Consider the following 19167-nt stretch of genomic DNA (forward strand, 5'->3'; position numbering starts at 1 on the left):
ATGGATGATTTCATAGATTCACTCTTTCATGGGAAAAATAAGCTCATTAAAATGGGGGGGAATCAAGATATGTAAGGCTCATGCACTTGTAGTGGAGGATGATAGAAAGAAAAACAAGTAGAAATAAAGGGATCTTGATCACATAGACGGAGGAAGCATTGAATCCAATAAGTATTCTTCAAACCCCAAGGGAAAAAAACTATAAAAAGGAGAGAACAATGTGCAACTACTCTAAAAGAGAATTTCATCCAGAGAGTTCTTGTATGATGAAGACCATTGATCTTATGGAAAAAGTGCTTTAATGACACAACCTTACAGGGTACATACCAGAGAATGTCAAGAAGAATTATGAAGACAAGCCACTTGAGGATCAAGGTAAGAGTCATGTGTTGGTTTCTATTGCTTCATCATTTGATAGATGGGTCTTAGAATGAAGTTCCTCTTGTCATATGGGTTCACTAAAACATTATTTTTTCTTCCTTGGTCCTACCTTGCATTAGACCTACTATGTTGATGGGAGACAAAACTCCTATGAGAGTGTGCAGAGAAGGGAGAATGAACCTTGATTATGGAAGCTTTCAAGATGCTACATGTTTTGAAGCCCTCCATAAACAACCTCTCTATCTACCAAGTTACCCACTTAGGTACAAACAAGCAAGTTGAGTTCTCTGCAAATTTAGTGATAATCTTTGAGGTGATGAATGGTTCGAGAATTATAGTTGGTGAGGTGTATCACCAATCCAAGTTATATTCATTCTATCATTTCATTCCTAAATTAGATTATATTTCTCTTCTAACTTGTGCACATGAAGAAAGTAGAGAAATATCAAATGATAAGTGCAAGGAAGACCCCTTACATCCACTATAGGATGAGCCTACTGCAACTTTTTTGCATCTTCTTAATGTAGATTTTCAAGATGATTTTACATTGTCTTCAAATCATATTTTTTAATCTAATAACAAAATTTTATTAATTTTATGGGTAGCTTATAGCAAATCCTAATCACAGGTCACAAAACACACATCATACTTTACAAGCAGTGAATAAGCTAATGGGTGGAACTACCAAGATACAAAGAGCTAGATATTATTTTTATGTACTCCATGGGCACTCACTACTGTTGTAAGAAATTACAAGGCTCAACTAGTAGCCAAGGGCTTCTCACATGATGGGACAGGATAGATCCAAGAACATATCCAAGATTGAATTATTGATCAACAACACCATCCTTCTTTATAGCAACTGCTTAGTAAACAATATGAATTATATTTTGTGGGGTAGTTTTTCCCCATTGTGTTTTCTCTTTTTACCTCACCTTTGTCACTTTTTGTTTTTCATAGGCAATTATACATGGCTAAAAATTCCAAGGCTCATTTATTGTGCACATACTAGTTGTGGTTCATGTGGAGTGTTGGAGTATATGCATATTAACTGCCCTTAACTAGCCTACATTTCCTATCCTTTAGGTGACCCTTCTACTTTTTGTAGTTAATATTTATAGTATGTTTATTTTAGCAAAGGGATGCCATGTAGGATGACATGTGGTAGTGGCATGGCATTGAAAGGGTAGTGACATGGATTTCTTATCCATTAACGCACAGTATCTTATCCATATCCAACTTATCCACAAGTCCGCACTTTCTTCTTATTTCTAGAGGCAAACCTTCTCTAGAACGCTATCCACTTATCCCTTTATCCTAAGAAACCTTATCCTTTGACTTTTAGTCTTATTCATGGGGGTTTTCTATAGTTATGGAGTTAGGAGTGATATGCATGAGTTATTTCTTCAATTCTCACTTATTTTAGGCTCATCTTATCCTTAATTAACTATAACATTGACTCAAACTCCATTTTAGATCACACGACTACCTTTTTGGAGTAGTTACCTAGAACTAAGCGAGACTACTTTCCTATTGGTTGTGCATGCAAAAGGAACCACACCTAATGCTTATTCTTCCTTGCTCAAGGGAGTGTTATTTCATTGTACTCGAGTCAAGCAATAATACAAAAAATGAGTTCAAATTGGTCTTTCCACTGCTTAGTGTGTTTGAGTTTTATTTCATTTTATGTTCTCTTATTGTCTTCCAATTGCTAGTGTAGTATTTTGTCACCACTAGATATTGTTCTTGTGCTTAATATCCTACATGGTATCTGTTGAAGAATCTAGGGCAAAGTAGTGTAGTGTGATTCTTCGATAGTTGATAACAATTTGTGGAGTATTTTTGCTTTTCCTTATTAGCTTCTTCTTTCTTCTTCTTCTTCTTATTAGTGCATGTGTGTGTACTTCATCAAACTGCTACCAAAGCATAAAAACAAGAACACAGGATGTTGGCTCTTTGTCAAGGCCAAAACCTCTGTACTCTTGAGAGGAAAACCCTTTAGTGAATTTCTCTTATTGAAGCTTCTATTGATCAATGCCAAACCCTAGACCCCTGACGAGTATCCTCCAAGCACAAGTCAATTCCTTCCTTATTTCTGCACTTTATTCCCTGGCACTTCTCCTGGCACTTCTTCTGACACTTCTTCTGACACTTCTTCTGGCATTTCTTCTGGCACTTCATCCTTCTTTTCCGACACTTCGTTCTCTTACTATGATTCTTTTCTAGAGTTAGACCTTCCTTGAAGGAGTCTTCTAGATGAATTGTTTCTCTTCTATTCCTTGCTCAAGTATACTTCAACCGAGATCCTTCTTGAATGTATGATTGCTATGTTATTTTGTTGCCCTAGTTTCTTGCACGTGTGGAGAGTATTGCTAGGTGGTATATGCCCTTCTCCTTCGCTTGAATGTCTTTCTTCCATGCTGGAGGAGGAGGCCTTGTAGGCCTATTTTTAGCCCAAACGAAGGTAGGTGAGTGTCTATAGATTGCTTTTGTCGTATCCGCAGGTATAGCCCTCCGTTTTCCTCACACGTGTGATTGTAGTAGCCCTAAAACAGACTTCTAGACTTCGGTGGTGTACCTTTTCTCTTCGTTGCCTTTGGAGACCCTTTTACTTCGTTCTTTCTTGCCTTTCCCTTCGCAAATTTCAGAGCTAAGTTGATGTGTTGTATTGGAGTGGAAAGCCTCTATAAATAGAGGTTTTTCCCTCCATTTAGGCCGACTAGAAGGTCGACTAGTCCCCTTAATTGTAGGCCGACTTTGGGGGCAGTTTGGTGGCTGATTTGTTGAGAAAACTTCGGATGGTTTCCATGGTCGTGTAGCATGCTTGAAGGAGCTTCTTGATGGTGCCATAACATAGGAGTGGACTTGACTTTGCTTGGAGGTTTTTCCTTTTGACTATTTGACTCACCTATAGCACTTTGACATGTGCTAGACCTACTTCAACGAGCAAGAAACTCATTGACATATATTATAATAATAATATTTCTTTTCTTGAATAAGTACAAATATCAAAAGTACATTTATGAAGACCGAACATAGCTACACTTCCTTCAACAGTGCCAACGCCTTTATGATATCAATGATTCAAAAATATAGAATTCCTCCTCTTTATTGTTCTCAAAGGCTTTTCCTTTATTTCCCATAAATATCTTTATTCTCAGTGAAATTTCACCAATACTCATGCATATACCACCGTGAATTCTTTTTCTCATCGATGTATTGGCATGATTTGTTTTTGTTTCTCTTGTTGGTGAGATTTATCTCCCTTTTTTAGTGATAAACAATTTCCTTCTTACTAGTACACACTACCATTTTTACCGAAACTTCTTTTATTTATTAATGAGTTTTACATTTCTTCTCACCACCATTTCTTACTCAAATAATCATTCATGCCAAGACTTTCTTTCTTACTTGTTGACATATAAAGGGGATGTATTTTCTTTCAATGTAATGTGTCAGGTGAGAAGGTTTTTTCAGTGACGTGTGAAACTATCCAAGTATTTGAAAGTTTCGGTACTAAGTCAAATCAATCCCAAATTCTTTTAAGTTTGTCAAAGGATTACCAAGGCATGTTACCCTTATTATATGCCTTCAACAATACCACAAAAATCTACTCATCATGGTTTGAATTCTAGCCCAAAATATATTCACAATCATCATTCATCATATAACATGGTCAACGTGTCTCTTGCACTAGGGCAAACTATGAGCCCTCAAGTCTATGTATTGGTTACATAGCAACCCCCCAAAATTTTTGGAAGATTTAGGATCCTTCTTCCAAAACTTTATTTTCCTAATTTTAATTTTATTTTATAAATTCGTTAAGCTTTCAATTAATTTCCATTTCTACATTTATTTTGTTCAGTGAAGTTTTAAACATAAATGGTTTTTCTTAGCCCCGTGATTGTTACACTGCAAATAATCAAAAAAAACTAAATCCATAATAAAACCATGAAAAAATAAAATTAAAAATAACAATAATAATAATTTAAAAAAAATGTAACACATTTATATTATATCAAGACTTTTTCTAAAAGCTTTTGATGTTTTACAAAGTCTCGATATCCACATTTTCTACTTTGTCTTCATTTATTTTCTTTAAACGTAAACGTAAACGATATCCATTATCAACATATCAAACAGTTTTGTAACTAAATATTTGTGAAACTTCGATGCTCCAAATATGTTGATATGCCACATCATCATCAGATAGCCAATCATGCTAGCCACATGGTAATGTTATGACTTGGCCATGACACATGTCACTTACATGTTACTCACTTTCTACTTTTGGACAGATTGATTTGGCATTTTTACCATAACATGTGTCACCTATGCGATTCGCCACATCACCCAATATGATGTCACAATGAGGTAAGCTCTAATATTTAAATATCAAATATCGACAAATCAAACTACTCCATAGTGATCCACTCTCGGAAAATGTTAATATCCTAGCACCTGATATCATTAAAGGGTTTAACTCGCATTAATCGAAGGTTCATTAAACAACAAATTAGGATTAAAACCAATGCAATTTAAAAGTTGGCTTTAGGTGGTAAAATGTTACATTAAATGAATGGCTTGCTCTTAAATTCTCAATTAAAGCTAAAGTAAAATGCCATTTGATCCTTACGATGATACTAACAGTGAATTAAGAGTCGTTTATGACATTTAAATTAAACTACAGTTGAAGTTTACCCCCAATTCATTGTGCATAGTATTCACTTTTATGCCTATGTTACTAGTGCTACAAGCACCCAAAATTTACTAATTTCATGACGCAGAGAGACACAATGTTCCAATTCATCAACGTCAAATTCAAACCTTTGACCATCCAAAACAGCTAACCAATATCCAATCAAGGTGAGCCCAAAAGTCAAATCTAATCCTACGTCGAAGTCTACAATTCTAGCCAAAGTCAACACCAGTGATAGCAACCCTATATAGTCAACAGTCAAACCTCTTCCAAAGCAGCTTAGTCAACAGTCAAAAAATGTGGCCTTCTTTGCTAGTCAAAGTTTAGTCAAAACAATCCCCAAAAAATCCTTGCAAATTTGGTCAAAGTCAACATTCAACCTGCAAAAACCCTAGCCCTGTAATATTGATCAACCCTGGTCAAAGTGCCCTAAAAAATTTGGTCAACCCTTAACCAATTTGGGCTTCCAAACAGATCTAAAATTCAATCAACCCAATACAAAATATCCAAAATGAATCCAAGTCAAAGGTTGGTTAAGCAGTGCCAAATAGAAAGTCAGCGCTAGTTAACAAATCCTCTTCCTCTCGCCTTCACACATGTGGCCTCGAACTTGCAATTTCAAAGCTATATGAACCATAGAAGAGAATATATGAATGACATGATGATGCTCCAAAGTGATGTGACATTAGGTCTATTTATAGGGGTCTTAAGGGGGTCGAATTAGCTTTCCCATGTCGACTTGTACTTTTGTGCACATGTGGGTTTCACCTTAAAAATTATATTTTTCCTTGACCAAATTAAATGCTTCCAAGGACTAGTAGGGGTCTTTATTGATGAGGAAGGATGTCCAAAAGAGGGGTCTCATCTCAAAAATCTCCTCGTCATCATATCACTAAATCAAGTCATATCTCGTCTCCACTCATCTTTTGAACACTCTTGAATCTAAAGAAGAAGAATCGTCATCATAGGGGAGCTCAAGCTACCACCCTATATCCAAGGTCAATAGGCGAGATAACCCTACTTGTCATAAATGACAAGGATCGCATATCCTATTGCCTAATGATCTTCCCACCTTGACCCTCAAAAATCAAGTGGTAGAACACCTACATCCTAACACTTGGGGAGGATACACAACTTGCCAAAGGTATGGATCACACACTCTCAAGTCTCACCTCTTCCATTGGCTAGATGGATGGAAATCCCAATAAGCCCAACTTGTGGGAAGGATGCATATTGAGGTATACTCTATCAATGATAGGGAAGGATTGCCCAACTTGTCATTAATGACAAGAATCACATACACCCTACAGTGACAACAGGCATGATATCCCAACTTGCCATAAATAACAAGGATCAAAAATCTTATTTTCCAGAGATCCCTCACCCCAAGAGCTCTCATGGCTCAATTCCTCACCCTAGGAGCTCAGAGAGGGGGGAAGAGCATAGCTTAGTGTCCTTGATCAGCCAAGACCCTTACCTAGGAGGGTCACATCCATCAGTCCAAGTTGCTCTTTTAAGACTAAGAAATTCCCTTTTGATAAAGCCTTGTTAAGAATGTTTAATATCTACTTGCCTATCGAACTCTGATGGAGTCTCATTGCTCCTCTTTGCACCATATCTCGAATGTAGTGATACTTGATCTCAATATGTTTTGACTTGCCATGGAACACGAGATCCTCTACCAAACATATCCCACTCTTGTTTTTGCAATATATAATTGTTTGAAACACTGAGAAGAGGGTGAATTAGTATTTCTTATCAATTAGTATATTTTTAATTCCACAAAGCATTAATTGTTATTAGCATCAGATAAACATAAACATCATCAACACCATTCAACAATGCATAATAAATAAAGACAGTAGATCATCATCATAGGGGAGCTCAAGCTAGCACCCTATAACCAAGGACAAGATGCGGGATAACCCTCCTTGTCATAAATGACAAGGATCGCACGTCCTATTGCCTAATGATCTTCCCACCTTGACCCTCAAGAATCATGTGGTAGAACACCTACATCCTATCACTTGGGGAGGATACCCAACTTGCCAGAGGTAAGGATCACACACTCCCAAGTCTCAACTCTTCCATTGGCTAGATGGATGGAAATCCCAACAAGCCCAACTTGTGGGAATGACGCATATTGAGGTATACTCTATCAATGGTAGGGGAGGATTGCCCAACTTGTCATTAATGACAAGGATCACATACACCCTACACTGACAACATGCAGGATATCCCAACTTTCCATAAATAACAAGGATCGAAAATCTTATTGTCCAGAGATCCCTCAACCCCAAGAGCTCTCATGGCTCAATTCCTCACCCTGAGAGCTCAAAGAGGGGGGAAGAGCATAGCTTAGTGTCCTTGATCAGCGAGGACCCTTACCTAGGAGGGTCACATCCATTAGTCCAAGTTGCTCTTTGAAGACTAAGAAATTCCCTTTCAATAAAGCCTTGTTAAGAATGTTTAATATATGCTTGCCTATCGAACTGTGATGGAGTTTCACTGCTCCTATTTGCACCATATCTCGAATGTAGTGATACTTGATCTCAATATGTTTGGACTTGTCATGGAACACAGGATTCTCTACCAAACAGATCCCACTCTTGTTTCTACAATATATAATTTTTTGAAATACTGAGAAGAGGGTGAATCAATATTTCTTATCAATTAGTATATTTTTAATTCCGCAAAGAATTAATTGTTATTAGCATTAGATAAACATAAAAATCATCAACACCATTCAACAATGCATAATAAATAAGGATAGTAGACATAGATATATTTAGGTGGAAACCTGTCCGAGACAAAAACCACCGAACGCTTTTTAATATTTGCCTTCAAAAAATTTACATCAAGTTTTAAGCTCCAACAGAAGGAGACTCCAACCCCCTAATTTACAGGTTCCAACCTGTTTGAAGCTCCTACATCTTGTTTACCAACTGCAACTAGAAGTATACTCCAACGCCCTAGATTTCAAGCTCCAACCTGACAGATGCTCCAACACCCTATTTGCTAGCTACTACTGGATAGACACTCCAAGGCCTTGTGCAAGCTACAACCTACCCTAGCACCACCCTCATGTGTTCTCAATCACCAACCTGAAGGAGACTCCACTCTCCTACCTTGCACTACCCTGCAACCTTGATCAGTCGGCAGACCACGTTTCACAATTTTCAAACTAGATCCACATGTGCTCAATATCAATATTGTAATATAAGCATTATCAATCAATTTGCCTATGCTCAATCTGCACATCAAACCCTAGTTGTCAATGTCAATGTTGTCTTGAACTTCTGTTGTTGAAACCATCATTGTTACTCTCACTACCACTACTGCTACCATTACATACTTCAAGCTTCTGCCACACACACTATCACCACTGCCACACATAGTCATTATGCAACAAGATAATTGTCCAAGTCATTATCATTGTCAAGAAGATATTGTCATACATCAAAGCTTACTGCCATCAATCACATCTATCAAGTCATGTTTCACAACATCACAGTCATACACCTAGGATAACTACTATGCACCATGTCACTGCTAAAGATAAGTGTTTTCATATACATCAGGGTACTACCATTCAAGTCAAATGACAATCATTGTCACATATAAAAAGAACATCGTTTCACAACATATACTAGGGTTGTTATCACACAAGTCCAGTCTTCAAGGTTACAATTATCATCAAGAGACTGTCATATCGACTCCGTCTCTGTCAATCTCTGCTCTGTTATCACTGCACTACAAGAATTGTCCAATTTATGCTTGTGTAGTTGCAACAAAAACCCTAATCTGCCAAAAATATCATTAAGGTTCACTGTCATTTATATATTTCTTATGTTAGTCACATGTATCATAGAACAAGATCATTGTCGTGTGTCATTTGTCTCATATAGATAGCTTTCATTATACATCACACACCAAGTATCATTATTGTGATCATGAATAAAATTAGTCTTTCATCTATTTGTCATTACACAAGTCATGCTTCAATTTTTCATTGTCATATGCATTGAGGTCATATCCTTATCTGAGATCATTGTCACAAGATTTCGTATCAAGACTTTGCCCTCAACAAATAGATTTATTCCACAACAATTAGGACTTTGCATTATTCTAGTAAAGGTCACTATAGGTTGCATTGTGTGACTGTGTTAAATTACTCTTCCATTCTTAGTGCCACAACTTTATGCAAGAAACCCTCTAAAACTAACCTTAGTCCTTGTTTGTGGATAATTTACATTCAAGATTGTAACATGGGTAAGGACAAACTATCAAAAATTATTATGGTTACAGAACATCAATATGTGCAACAGACCTCGTCTCACTGAAACAATGCTTTAACCCATTTCCTTTGTGCTCACAACAAACTAAAAATGGAATTCTTTAATTACAAAGATACCTTTGTGATGCATGCTTCAGATGGTAATGAAAACCATATATCAATTATATTCCTCCAACAAAATACAAAAGATCGAATTAATTGTTCTATATTTGAAGTATGCCATCAACCTTTGTTCTTAGAACCTCAAAGAATGTTGTTATAACGTTGTAACATAAAATTGTCATGCTTCAACCAACAAGTAATCTCGACAAACACCAAAAAGGTTCAGATATAGGCCTTCTAAACTATAATAGTTAAGGTTGCAAACTGTATGGATTATGTCAGATCTAGAAAGAGTTTGTAATGCCTAAAAAGCATTCAGATATTTTGCCCTAAATAGAGTCGTAACTTCCACAGATGATATTTTGTTATTGTTTTCTTTTAAATTTATGTTGAATTTAACACTAGTGCTCCTTCGAATCAAAGCATCTGAGGATTACTTCTCATATTCAACGCGGATAATCCAAAACTATTGAAATAAAATATTATTGCATCCAACTAATTCTCTACTAACTGATGTCCTCTTTCTTTAATACATGTCCTTCAAAAAAAACCATGGTCGATCATAAGAACTTTGGAATGCAAGCACATTAAATCAAAAACAACGTCAAATGGACGCAATGTAAGCTTGTCAATTTTGTCGACTCTGGTCTTTGTATAAAGAAATTAAATGATTAAAAACTTCCAAGTCGCAAATGATTTCAAAGAGGAATGAAGATATCAGCGAATTTTATGCTCAAGATGAAAGTACTCTTGACTTATATAGATTTGATGAGCATCTATTTGACCAGCCGACATAAGGAGGGGAGGTTGACAAACTCCCAATTTTGAAATTTTAAATTTTGATTTTAAATTAAACCAAAAATTCAAATTAAATGGACCCAAAAACTCCTTTTATGATTTGATCGACTTATTTTAAATTTGGCCCATATTTAAATATATCTTCAATTAAATTAAATCATTAACTTTGCCACAATATGATGCCACATCATAATTTGTTGAAACTACAACATTATTTTGCTTTGGGGTTTTGACCATATGATAGATTGAAACCTTCCACAGCAATATTACTTGAATGCCACATCAACATCCTTTATGGATTTTGACCATGAAATGACGCTTGAAAATATCACTGCATATATCTCTCAAACGGTGAGGACCCACGCGCCGCTCTATATATTAAAAGAATCGACATGACGAAGGCTATCCAATGATGCTGATCTCCAAGGCAACTTTGGTGATTTGTTGCTTCAAACATTCCAACAAAAGATAGGTGTGTTCATCATCCAAGGAAACCAAACCCTAGAGCTAGGGTTTCCATCCATCCTTCAATTGGAGCTTCCAACTAATGAAATCCAAACAAATATTAATATCGTTCATTAACGAATGTTTGCATCAATGACAACATCATTCAACAATCTCCCCATTTTTCATTGATGGCAACACACATACTCCTTCTGCGAGTACAACTTCCCCTGACTTCATGCATCATCCTCCTTCACCTAATTTCTCTCCCCCTTTGACATCAATGGCAAAAGGTGACTCCCCCTGACAAACTACCTTCTTTTGTGAACCTGTATCCAGCCTGTGCTCCCCCTGTGGATCAACTTTGTGTGCCAAAACTGAAACTGTCTATAATGATTCTTCATATCTACCACTTGTTAACCTGTCAATAATAGTTCTTTAAACGTGCAACTATTGCTGCATAGACTCCCCCTCTTCAATATTTAGGGAATCAACATGCTGAATTTTTCAAACTAATGTATTAACCAACTCTTCGTCTGATTCATCCTAAATCTTGTCATCATCTAATGTACATGTTGATTCCTCGTGATCTTTTGCCTTTACAAAACCTAAAAGCATTACTATTGAGATTTTCTCATGTGCTTGTATTCTTGGATCTGTTTTCTTTTCATGTACCTGATACTAGGGTTGACATTTAAGGAAGATTCCATCATGTACCTGCAATCTCGAGCTATGTTCCCATAGTTATGACATTTGCAACATTCAATGTTGGGCCCGAATAATGGAGCATACGACACATACTTCTTGCTATCAAAGTCATCGTGAAGCATGTCTCATGACCCTACAAATCTGCTTATGGGTTTTTGATTCCATTGATAATGTCTTTGATAGTCAACTCTATTATGGGGTTTTGATTCCATTGATAATGTCTTTTGTCGACGCGTTTTGAACCAGGACCACATGGTTTGAAACGCGCCAGCAAAAATTCTCCTATGTGATTTCTACAGAAAGACTTTTCTTAATTCATTATGGATCACAGAAGCCTGAATTCAGAAAATATAAGAACTGTCAATGAATTCTACCTCTACTCAATCTGTACATAAAAACCTAGTTGTCAATGCCAATGTTGTACTTCAACTTTTGTTGTTGAGACCATCATTGTTACTCTCAGTGCCATTGTTGCTACCATTGTATACTTCAAAATGTTTCCGCACACACTGTCACAATTGCCACACACTCATTATGAAACAAGATCATTGTCCAAATCACTATCACTGTCAAGAATATATTGTCATACACCAAAGCATACTGCCATCAATCACATCTACCAAGTCATGTTTCACAACATCACAGTCATAAAACTATGATAAATGTTATGCACCATGTTACTGCTAAAGATAGGAGTGTTGTCATATACATCAACATATTGCCATTCAAGGTAAATGAGAGCCATTGTCACATATTACAATAACATTGCTTCACAACATATATCAGGGTTGTTACCATACAAGTTCAGTCTTCAAGGTTACAACTGTCATCAAGAGACTGTCATATCAACTATGCCTCTATTAATATCGACTCTATTATCGCAGCGCCACAAGTATTGTCCAAATTATGATTTTGTGTAGTTGCAACAAAAACCTTAGTCTACCACAGAATATCATCAAGGTTCATTGTCATTTAGATCTTTCTGATGTCAGTCACGTGTATCATAGAACAGGATCATTGACGCATGCCATTTGTCTCATATACATCACTTTCATTATACATCACAAACCAAGTATCATTACTATGATCGTGAATAAAATCAGTGTTCCAACTATTTGTCATAAAACAAGTCATGCTTCAATTTGTAACTGTCATATGCATTGAGGTCACAACGTTATCTGAGATCAATGTCATAAGTCTTAGTACCAAGACTTTGGCCTCAACAAACAGATTTCTTCCACAACAATTAGGACTTTGCAATATTCAAGTAAAGATCATTGTAGGTTGCATTGTGCAACTATGTTAAATTACTCTTCCACTCTTAGGGCCACAAATTTATGCAAGAAACCTCCTCAACTAACCTCGGTCATTGTTTGTGGATAATTTACATTCAAGATTGTAACATGGGTAAGGACAATCTATGAAAGATAGTTGTGGCTACAGAACATCAATATTTGCAACAAACCTCGGCTCATTCTTTAATTGCAAACATACCTTGGTGATGCATGCTTAAGATAATAATGATTTATACACTGAAAATTATAGATCAATTATATTCCTCCAACCAAATACAAAGGATCGAATTAAACATTCAATATCTTTAGTATGTCATCGACTTTTGTTACCAAAACCTCAGAGACTGTTGTTATAACATTGTAACATAAAATTATCATGCTTCAACCAACAAGTAATCTCAAAGGGGCAAACGCCAAAAAGGTTCAGAAATAAGCCTCCCAAATGATAATAGTTGAGGTTGCAGAGTGTATGGATTCGATCAGAACTTGAAAGAGTTTATCATGCCTAAAACGTGTTTAGATGTTTCACTCTAAAGAGAGCCATAACTTCCACAGATGATATTTTGTTATTGTTTTCTTTTAAATTTCTATCGGATTTAATATTGGTGCTCCTTCAAATCATAGCATCTGAGGATTTCTTGTCGTATTCAACACAAATAGTCCAAAACTACTGAAATAAAAACTTCTTGCATCTGACTAATTCTCTACTACCTTTCATCTTCTTTCTTTAATACATGTCATTCAAAAAAAAATCATGGTCAGTTGTAAGAACTTCAAAAGGCAAACACGTTAAATCAAAAACGACGTCAAATGGAAGCAATCTAAGCTTGTCGAGTTTGTCAACATCAGTCTTTGTATACTAAGATTAAATGATTCAAAACTTCTCAGTCGCAGATGATTTTAGAGAGGAGCAAATATCTCAGCCAATTCAATGCTCAAGATTCAAGTACCGACTCCCAATTCTGAAATTTAAAATTTTGAATTTAAATGAAACCAAAAATTCAAATTAAATGGACCCAAAAACTCCTTTTACAATTTGATCGACTTATTTTAAATTTGTCCCATATTAAATATATCTTCAATTAAATTAAATCAATAACTTTGCCACAATATGATGCCGCATCATCATTTGTTGAAACTGCCACATTTTTCCACTTTGGGATTTTGACCATATGATAAGTTGAAACCTTCCACAACAATATTACTTCATTTCCACATCAATCACGTGTTGCCACATCAACAGCCCTCGAGGATTTTAACCATGAAATGGGGCTTGCAACTTTGACTGGACATATCTCTCCAACAGTGAGGACCCACGAGCCGCTCTACAAATCAAAAGAATCGACATGACGAAGGATATCCAATGATGATGGTATCCAAGGTAAATATGGTGATCTATTGCTTCAGAAATTCCAACAAATGCAGGGTGTATTCATCATCCAAGGAAACCAAACCCTAGAGCTAGGGTTTCCAGCAACCCTTCAATTGGAGCTTCCAACTAATGCAATCCAGACAAATATTAAGAGTGTTCATTAAAAAATGTTGGCATCAATGAAAACATCATTAAACAACTGTCGTATCCAAAACCTGCTCAAATAGTTCTCCAAAGGGCTTCCTCAACCATACAGCCTCACAACTCGCCATGTTAGCAATGATACACTTAGCGTCGACAATATTAAGGGCAACAGATTTTTGTTTCCTGCTCATCCAAGATATCATGATAGAACCCAAACCAAAGCAACACCCTGGCATGCTTTTCCGATCAATAACATTTCCGACCCAATCAGCATTTGTGTATCCATGTAGCCTCGCATCTCCAACAGTGTATCTCAAACCAAGATTAATCGTCCCATGCAAATATCTCAACACATGCTTGGTAGCAAGCCAATGTGCATGAAGAGGCTCATTCATGAATTGACTCAAAGTATTAACTACAAAACATATGTCTGGTTGGGTGTTCACAGTGCCCCAATCAACTGTTAACACTCAGAGGGATTTGTCAAGCTAGGTCCTGCAGCATCTCCATGTACCTTTTTGAAGTTCATCTCCATCAATGTGACCATAGACTTACATTCTAACATACCAAATATTTCTAGTAATTTCACAAAATATTTTCCTTGTGAAATGAAAATCTCATTGGGCCTTTGCCACACCTTTAAGGCCAAGAAATAGTGCATCAATCTAAGGTCTTTCATTTCAAATTCATGGGCCAACTCCCTCTTACATTCGAGAATCAAAGGCTCACAACCTGTCAAGAATATGTCATCAACATATAAAACCAAACTAAGGGGCATATGTTGGACAACCTTGAAGTAGAGGTTCAGGTCGCCATTGCTTCCCATAAATCCAAGCTTCACCAGGTAGCCATCGATGTGGACATACCAAGCCCTAAGGGCTTGCTTCAATCCATAGAGAGTGTTCTTTAACCTACAAATGCAAGTCTTCCTGTCATGTACTTCAAAACCCTGTGGTTGTTCAACATACACTTCTTCCTATAGTATGCCATGTAGAACCGCAGTCTTCACATCCATTTGGTGAAGAGTACATCCTTGACTAGCAACAAGGGAAACAATAGATTGAATAGTAGTATAGCAGGCAACCGGTGCAAAGATGTCATCATAATCTTCTCCCTTTTTCTACGAGAAACCTCTAGCCACGAACCTCGCCTTAAATTTCTCAATACTTCCATCAACTCCATTCTTGATCTTGCACAACCATTTAGAAGTCACAACAGACTTCCCTTCAGGTTTCAGAACTACTTCCCACACATCATTTTTCATAATAGATTTGTATTCCTCGACCATGCCATCTTTCCAAACCTACTCTTTCACCGCTTCTTCAAAGGTGGGAGGCTCAACATGTATGATGGTGCTCATAGCCACAACATAACCTTGATATCGACATGGCTTCTTGCTTTCTCTGAAGGTTCGTCTAGCAACAGCATGTCTTTCAGCATCCTATAATGTATCACGAAGCCAAAGTGGTATCTTCCTGATAGGAGGATCCAAGGGGTCCACAGGTTTCATGGGATCATCAGTGTTGAAAAGTGTAACTAGGTTCAGTGTTCATAACAACATGCAATTATGATTTTATGTAATGAGATGTAAATAAGAAAAATAAAATTATAATATTGACTTACTTCATGGGTTTCATGAGTAAGGGATTTTGTTTTTGAGTCAAGACTCCCATTAAGAGTCTTTAGGATTTATTTGTCATAAAACGTTAGTCATTGTCATGTAAAGGAAGTCATGTTACACTTTGAAAAAGGTCATCTTGTCTATGTAAAGTATCCTCCAAGAACTTTTCATCTAACCTCTTCAAGTTGGCCTACAAACGATGAAGGAACTCTCCAGATGAAGTCGGCCTAACTCCAACTGTCAAGTCGACCTAAAGATCATGTGAAATGGTGTATAAATAGCCTAACTCAGCCACCATTCTAAGCAAGTAACTCAATTTGAATTTGGTCTAGAAGGAAGTACGAAGAAAGGGTGGAAACGAATGCGAAGGAGGCGCTGTGAAGAAAAGTACGAAGTTTCTTCTGGGAGACTATCTTATGGGTATAGTGAAGTTTCTTCTAGGCAGTGCGAAGTTCAGGCAACAAAGTTTCTCCTGGGCAATGCGAAGTTAGGGCAGCAAAGTTTCTTTTGGGCAAGTAAAATAAGAGGCTTCTTCTGGGGTAACAAGAGAAGGATTCCTCTGAGAGGTCGAAGTAGAGATCTAGAGATTGAGTTTCTCTAGAGGAAACCAGTGAAGACCTAGAGACCGAGATTCACTAAGGAAAGTCGAAGAAGGAGCAGTAAGAAGGATAGAGACTGAGTTTCTCTATAAGGAATCGAGGAGAGCAGTTCTAGATCAAGAAGAAAGGCGAACGAAGGAAGAGGTTAGTGACAAAATTCTTGGGAGGATTCTAGAGTCAAGGGTCAAGGGTCTGTGTCATGGTCTTGGTACTTACCAATTGATGATCTAAAAGAAGAATTTTGATCGAGCTTTCCTCTCAAGAGGTGAGAGGTTTTGGCCCTGGCTGGAGAAGCCTACATATTGTGTCACTTGTCTTTTATTATACATATTGGTAATTGTCTTGATGAAAGAACACATTAATAAGCTAACAAACAAAAGACTATAAGTAAAAGTGAATCACAAGCAATTATCAAGCAGAGAAATTGTTAACTTTGAATGCCCTAGATTTCTCAACATGGTATCAGAGCTTAGGTGTTGAAGACAAGAAGGGGCAGTCAAAGCAAGTTGACACAAGAGAATAAATCTTCAAAGAAGGATCAAAGCAAGTAAAGAGATCTAGTTCTTCATCAAACCGAAACCCTAGATCGAAAGCAAGAGTCTTGAAATTATCTTCAAGAAGGAAGCAAGAAGAAAGAACAAAACCCTAGAAGCACTCCAGTAAATCTTACATCACCTAGGAAGTGGAAGCTCTTCAAATCTAAGGAAGATTAAATCGAAAGTCAATCCTCCCTCTATTGAAGCAGAGATCTCATAAAAGGCAATCCTCCCTCACCGAAAGATTTGAAGTAAGAAGCAACAAGTTCATCATCAAGTTGAATATTTGATCTTCACAAGTAAGTACCTCTTATTATAATACAATCTAGTAAAAATGACTTCATGTTTCAAGGAAGACCAAAAGCTGGTTGGGATATCAAACTTCCTTGTATGGAAAAGAAGGATAGACATTGTCCTCGAAGTAAATGAAGTCATTGATCATGTCCATGGGAAGGTCTCTAAGCCATCCAAAGAACAAGCATTATCTGAATACATGGAAAGGGATCTCAAGGCTCAAAAGATTCGTAAGGAGACTATCAAAGATCCACTCACTTCCTATGTAGCCAAGTTGGAGACATCTAAAGAAATATATGATAAGTTGAGAGAACTTTTCTCTAGAAGCATGATAGAAAAGATCTTATCACTTAGATCTGATCTTCATAAATTGAAGGTGTCAAAGAATGAAGGGATATCATCATGTCTCTCAAAGGCATCTCAAATAAAAGATCAATTGAAGGATCTAGGAGAGATGGTATCTGCTAACAAAACAATATTCGTTATTCTAAATGCATTAAGTGATGAACAAGGTAACCTCATTTCTACTAGGGAAGAGGAAGTTATCCCATTCACCAAATTACGGTCTCTCTGCAAGGCAAAAGAAAACAAGGTGAAGAAGGAAAGTGACGAAAGATCAAATAGAAGGAAACAATAAGTGTCAAGTCAAAAGGGAAAATTTGGAAAGTTTAGTACTCCAGGGAAGAAAAAGAAGAACATGGCTAAAGAAAGATGTTATGGTTGTCATAATCTTGGGCACGATACAAAAGACTGTCAATCTCGTAATATAGACAAGGAAGAACACTATTCTACTAGTGAAGTGAAAGAACCAAAGACAAAGAAGCATAAGAAGGAAGAAGTAAAAGGATGATAAAGATGATCTTCTTCGTTAGAAAGTACCCTTCACTTGTAATTTATTAGGAATAGTGTAAATAAGATAGGATGCATCAAATTAGAAAGAAGCATCATGATAAAAGCATTATAATTAAGTGATTGTGACATGGAAAGCAGAAAGTATGTCTGGTACAAATCCTACTAATTACAAAGAATAGGGAGCTCTTAGGAAACCTCATTGATACTTATAGAAAGAAGCAAAGGTCATCATCCACTGGGACCATCATAACGAAAACATATGTTGGGTAAGCATATGAAACATCTTGGAGTTTCTCTTATAGAGTCCTAATCAAAGGATTCACCGATGTAGAAAGAAAAGTAAGGCTTTCATCAGGAATTCCAACTCATGGGATTCAAGGGATGATGGCATGATGACATAACAAGGAAGCAGGATAAAGTCCTTTCGAATGAATCTGCTACAAAAACTCTGGATGACCAAAAGAGAAATGAGGTATGTATGCTTATATAGATAATTATGAAAGTCATGTCATATGGTTGCATATGGTTGCAAATAATATGGATCACTATTTCCATCTTGGGAAATATGATCAAGAGAAGAAAGTATCTCCTCCTCTGAAAGATGGCAACAAAGCAAAAGTCACACTAGATGAAATCAACATAATCTATTCTCACATGAATCATGAGGAAGTTGACTACAATCAAGGAACTATGATTAGAAGCTCCCTGAAATAAAGTATGTATGAAAAGATAGGAAGAGATCGTGATAATATGCAACAAAGGTAGAAGGTATTCAACATCCGAAATCCAAGAAGATTTAACTAGAATATCTCCTGAAAAGATTCTAATAAAAGCTGGAAAAAGATAGAGACCCTTGACAATGGATATATGTGGGAGATGTGTCAATCTGCATGCATGATATTGATACTTGCAAGAAGATGTCATGGTGAAAGATCATCACAAAGGTAATTTTGATTTGAAGTGTTCATTGATTATTTTTGAACTAATATCTGGATAGGCTTATGTAGTATTGTCAAAGGGAAATC

Source organism: Pinus tabuliformis, chromosome 1_2 (assembly GCF_031772625.1).
Source record: "Pinus tabuliformis cultivar Carrire ecotype Pingquan chromosome 1_2, CPIR1, whole genome shotgun sequence".
NCBI classification, from domain to species: Eukaryota; Viridiplantae; Streptophyta; class Pinopsida; order Pinales; family Pinaceae; genus Pinus; species Pinus tabuliformis.